The sequence below is a fragment of the Cetorhinus maximus genome, chromosome 21 (assembly GCF_964194155.1).
Source record: "Cetorhinus maximus chromosome 21, sCetMax3.hap1.1, whole genome shotgun sequence".
In the NCBI taxonomy this organism is placed as follows: domain Eukaryota; kingdom Metazoa; phylum Chordata; class Chondrichthyes; order Lamniformes; family Cetorhinidae; genus Cetorhinus; species Cetorhinus maximus.
In genome coordinates, this window is record NC_135899.1 from 64,493,457 (window position 1) to 64,499,379 (window position 5,923).

The following is a 5,923-nucleotide window of genomic DNA, read 5'->3' on the forward strand; positions in this document are numbered from 1 at the left end:
AGAGATAGACACAGCACACAGAGACACGTAAACAGATAGACATGCAGCACACAGGCACACAAATAAACAGAGATAGACAGCACACAGACACACACACATTAATAGAGAGAGACACACACACACACACAAAAACGGAGATAGACACGCAGCACACAGGCACACACATACACAGACAAACGGAGATAGACACACAGCACACAGGCACACACATACACAGACAAACAGAGATAGACACACAGCACACAGGCACACACATAAATAGGGATTGACACACAGCACAGAAACACACGAGGCACACACGTAGAGTAGCAACAACTTTTATTCATATAGCACCTTTAACGTAATGAAAGTGTCAATACATGCTGAGGTTCTACCTGTCCCCGGTGTTGCGAAGGATGGGTCTGGCCACGCTGCCGCGGAACACTCCAAGTAGTTGGACCGTGCCGTACCACCTGTCCCTCGTGGAAAAATTTATGCAGAGAAACACCTTTGACCACAAGTCCATCAGGCAGTGGTCGGCACGTAACGTCTTAGAGGCCATGAGGGAAAAGGAGAGGGTGGATCCTGTGGGATGGTTCCCCGAGCAGACTGTCAAAGTAATTTGGCAGAATGCCTCATCGCCAGAACTTTCCAACAAACACCTAGATGTAGCTTGGCTGGTGGTGAGAAAGGCCCTCCCCATCAGATCCTTCCAATACGCCAGGAGTCTCACCCCCTCTGCACGTTGCCCTCGAGGTGGCTGTGGTGGGGACAAGACCGTTGTTCACCTCTTTGTGGATTGTGCCTTTGCAAAGAAGGTCTGGAGAGAGATGTAGTGGTTTTGTGGAGGTTCATCCTGAGCAGTTCTGTGACACAGGACTCTAGGGGCTGTTCCCAGGGACACACACCGAGACAAACATCAACTGCAGCTGGAGGATCATCAACTCGGTGAAAGACGCTCTTTGGTCTGCCCAAAACTTGTTGGTCTTCCAGTGCAAAGAATTGTCCCTGGCTGAGCATTGCAGACTGGCACATTCCAAAGTCCAGGACTACGTGCTGAGGGACGCACTAAAGCTTGGGGCAGCCGCAGCAAAGGCGCAATGGGGAAGGGTCGCTGTCTAAGACCTTTCTGCCACAGTGCACCGAGGGGCTGGGAAAGCTATAGAACCCTCGGGCTGTACAGCTGACAAATGTTTGCATTGAATACTAATTGTATTATAATTGTATTGAAGCACTTCAGAGTGCAACATGATGTATGTTGATAACTCCAATCCCATTGCACTGTCTGACTGTAATGACCATATTGAAATGACTGTAATAGTCATTGATTGTATTGAAGCACCTCGTGATCCATGTGTAAAAGTTGAAAATGATTGTACTTTCTGTGATAGTCAAAATGTTTTGCAATGTGCTCCCTCTCCATTGCGGGTAAGAACCTGGTCATCAGGTGTGAGGCACTCTCGCTGTTGCTGTACGTGGCGCAGGTCTGGCCCATTCCACACTCCTGCGCGATGGCGATCACTCGAGCCATCTTCCGCTTTATCTGGAGGTCGAAAATGGATCGTGTCCACAGGGACGCGATGTACAAGCCTCTAGATAAAGGGGGAAAAAACGTGCCCAACATCGCCCTCATACTGATGGCCACCTTGGTGTGTGGCTGCATCAAGCGGTGCGTAGACCCTCAGTACGCAAACATCAAGTGTCACTACGTGCTGAGGTTCTACCTGTCCCCGGTGTTGCGAAGGATGGGTCTGGCCACGCTGCCGCGGAACGCTCCAAGTAGTTGGACCGTGCCGTACCACCTGTCCCTCGTGGAAAAATTTATGCAGAAAAACACCTTTGACCACAAGTCCATCAGGCAGTGGTCAGCACGCAACGTCCTAGAGGCCCTGAGGGAAAAGGAGAGGGTGGACCCTGTGGGATGGTTCCCCGAGCAGACTGTCAAAGTCATTTGGCAGAATGCCTCATCGCCAGAACTTTCCAACAAGCATCAAGACGTGGCTTGGCTGGTGGTGAGAAAGGCCCTCCCCGTCAGATCCTTCCTACATGCCAGGAGTCTCACCCCCTCTGCACGTTGCCCTCGAGGTGGCTGTGGTGGGGAAGAGACCGTTGGTCACCTCCTTGTGGATTGTGCCTTTGCAAAGAAAGTCTGGAGAGAGATGCAGTGGTTGCTGTCGAGGTTCATCCCGAGCAGTTCTGTGACACAGAACTCTGTGCTCTACGGGCTGTTCCCAGGGACACACACCGAGACAAACATCAACTGCAGCTGGAGGATCATCAACTCGTTGAAAGACGTGCTTTGGTCTGCCCGAAACTTGTTGGTCTTCCAGCACAAAGAGTTGTCCCCGACCGATTGTTGCGGACTGGCACAATCCAAAGTCCAGGACTACGTGCTGAGGGACGCACTAAAGCTTGGGGCAACTGCCGCAAAGGCGCAATGGGGAAGGGTCGCTGTCTAAGACCTTTCTGCCACAGCGCACTGAGAGACTGGGAACTGTTTAGAGCCCCTCGGGCTGTACAGCTCAAAATGAAAGGCTGTAAATGATTGTAATATTGTTTGTACTGATGCACCTGGTGATACATTTTGTAAAAGTTTAACCTGGATTGTACCCTTGTAATGGTGTTTTTGAAATGGATTGGAATGTGATTGAAGATATTTTATGAATAAAGTATATTTTTGCAAAAAAAAAAAAAGTTTTGCAATGTTCTTCCAGATATTTTATGAATAAAGTATATTTTTCTGAAAAAAGAAGAAACGTCTCAAATTACTTAATTTACAGGAGCAGAAATCGAAAGAGATACAGACACACAGACATGGACACAGATACACACCTCCACCTACTGACACACACTTCTCTACAATCAGGGTATACATGCCCACAACATTAGTGACATTCCACGTGGACATCAGTGAAAATGCACCAGCATTTTTAAAATGGAGGTGGAAATGAGATTGTGTTTAACTCTAACTCTTTCAATGTCTTCTTGAGACAATCCAGAAAGTGCCAGGAGGCCATGAGTTGCTTTAGAAAGGGGGCAGTGGTGTGCTGAGAGGCTGCGAGGAGACATTTGCGATACATTATGGGACCAGCAACACTCAGACACACACACACATGCACACACACACACAGATTATACAATCCACACTGGCATCACTAAAAATCACAGATGGAATCTCAGTAACAATCCATATGCTTTGCACTGTCCTGTGCTGGGGGTTTAGTGTTTGATTTTTCGAACTGCAGTGACATTCCAGACATGATTTTTTTTTTTTGAAAAATATACTTTAGTCATAAAATATCTGGAAGAACATTACAAAACATTTCATAATCACCATCACAAAAGTACAATCAGATTCAACTTTTACACATGGATCACAAGGTGCTTCAATACAATCAATGAATATTACAATCATTTCAATATGGTCAATGCAGACAATCAGACAATGGTATTGGAGTTATCAACATACATCATGTTGCACTCTGAGGTGTTTCAATACAATTATAATACAACTATTATTCAATGCTCACATTCATTTTGAGCCGTACAGCCCGAGGGGCTCTCAACAGTTCCCAGCCCATCAGTGCACTGTGGCAGAAAGGTCTTAGACAGCGACCTTTCCCCATTGCGCCTTTGCGGTGGCTGCCCCAAGCTTTAGTGCGCCCCTCAGCACGTATTCCTGGGCCTTGGAATGTGCCAGTCTGCAACACTCGGTCGGGGACAACTCTTTGCGCTGGAAGACCCACGAGTTTCGGGCAGACCAAAGAGCGTCTTTCACCGAGTTGATGATCCTCCAGCTGCAGTTGATGTTTGTCATGTCAGTGACATTCCAGACAAGATAAGAGTTAAAGGTGTAACATTAACCAGAAAATGGCTCAAAGCATTGTTTTCCTGGGATTAACATGTCAAAGGACAGGCCTCCTGGGGAGCAGATTGAGAGACATCCCAACATGTCAAGGGTGGAGTCTGCAAACTGCTCATTCAGGATATACCTGGCTGGGGTCCCAATCCTAAAACAGCCTCCAGAGAGTAGAGCTAGTCCCCACTCGGGTTTAATGTGTGTGTAACAAAAACAAAAATAGCTGAAAAACTCGGCAGGTCTGACGGCATCTGCGGAGAGGAACACAGTTGACGTTTCGAGTCCGTATGACTCTCAATGTGTGTGTGTTCCCTCTGTCTCAATCTGCTTTATGACTCTGATTTGTTTGTATTTGGATGTTGCTGAGCTGTAACTGAGAGAGAATCATTGGCTCTTGTGCTATTTTGTTTCAAGATGTTTTTGCTTTCTGTTTTAATGCAATTAATTTTCTCCCCCACCCCTCAAGGAATTTTTATTATGAAACCTGCAATGTGAAGATCCAGACTGGGACAAGGACTCTTCCTCTTCAGGAGCTTCCTCCAGAGGGGACGGACTGAGACCTTCTCCAAGGCCCCGCCCCATGGGCCCACGTGAGTTTGTGTCTGTTTCTTACTCCGAGATTTCATTTCCTGTCCGGGACCCTGGTTTTCGGTGGCTCCGGTTAACCAGTTCCTGTTGGGCTGCGGTCCTGGAGTTTCAGAAAGATAATCCTGGGGTTAAAGTAGCCCGGCCTTGCAATCTAAAACATACATGTTAGCCTCCGGTGTGTGAGGAACTGGAGCCCCACAAGAGAAAGTGAAAAGTCCTAATGTGAAGCTGTCTAAAGTCGTGTTATAATTCAGGGATGATGCGTGTGTTTTAGGCTGTGCGATCATCCTGACCATGAAACGGGATTCCCGTTGATCATTTTCTATTCATTTTACGGAGGTTCTGGGTTTACGGAGGTTCTGGGTTTAGATTTCTTTCTGTCTCTCTCCAGCTTTCTTTCTCTGTTTATTTCTTCACTTTGCGCTATTGAAGTCTTGAAGAAATAATGGCAAGTGAATGGAAAGCCTGTTTATGAGATCAACCCACAGCAGGGGAAGTGAGCTGCAGAAGTGGCAGGGAAAGACTTTACACATGGGGAGAGGGGGGCAGGAGTTTGAGAAGGTAGGAATCACAGAGGGGGCTGTTGAAGGGGGAGATTATACAGAGGGTGTGGGAGGCTGCTGTTGATTTCGGAGGGGGGGTAATTAGAATGAATATAGGGGACAGGGTGCTTGTACATGTTTGAAATAGTGAGGGTTTGCAGCTGCATGTTTTAAATGCTGAATGTAAATGAATGAATAGCTGACTCATGATATTATACAGAAGTCCAGAGCGATACGGGGTGGGTTGGGAGGTGGAGGGTGGTGCTGGAAGGAGTGCAGGGACTGTTTTGATGGTGAGTTGGGTGTTATATGGGGATTTGAGAGAGAATATTGGAGTAGACAAATGCGGGGTTAAAAATGGTGCGTGGAATTTGGCGGCCACAAAACAAATGGCAGCGATAAAATGATGCAGAGAATGAATAATCGCCTGTTGATAATTGCAGAGTAAAAGAATGGGGGCTGGTGACTTGGAATGAGTATTTTGTGGCCTATATTGGATAACGTACAATAAAGAAACTTACTGAAAAAACAAGTTAAATTCTATTTTTTGAATTGTAAATCAGGGGAGAGCGCGAACGCAGTCCCCCACTACCACAAATTTTGCAGTCGAGTATCCCGCATTTGGGGACATCGCAGGCGTCAGCACACCCGAAGTGCAATGGGCTAGCCTCGTCCTGGGAGAACCTCCTTCATGATCAAGGTCTCTCCCCTGCCAGGTAAGTATGCCTGAAAACTCTCACACGCTGTCAGCCGACATCAAGCACTACCTCTCATAGTCACATATACTCATTTTTAAAAATCATAACGTCACCCTGTTCAAAATATTTTTCCATTAAACAGGTCAGTTTTTCTCCTGTATTGTAGAACATGCTTAACTATCCCTCTAAATGGAGAAACGGCAGTTGATATCGTGCCCTATGTCAATATTTGCATATTGCCTTAAAAGGAAAGAAAC

General features: G+C 46.7%; 1 non-coding gene across 1 annotated transcript; it reads right to left on the reverse strand.

Annotated features, from left to right (window-relative positions):
• Positions 1-5,528: 5,528 nt before the first annotated feature.
• LOC144696233 (U1 spliceosomal RNA) lies at positions 5,529-5,692 on the reverse strand. Its single transcript, XR_013580138.1, has one exon. It is a non-coding gene; the product is annotated as a U1 spliceosomal RNA (small nuclear RNA).
• Positions 5,693-5,923: the final 231 nt, after the last annotated feature.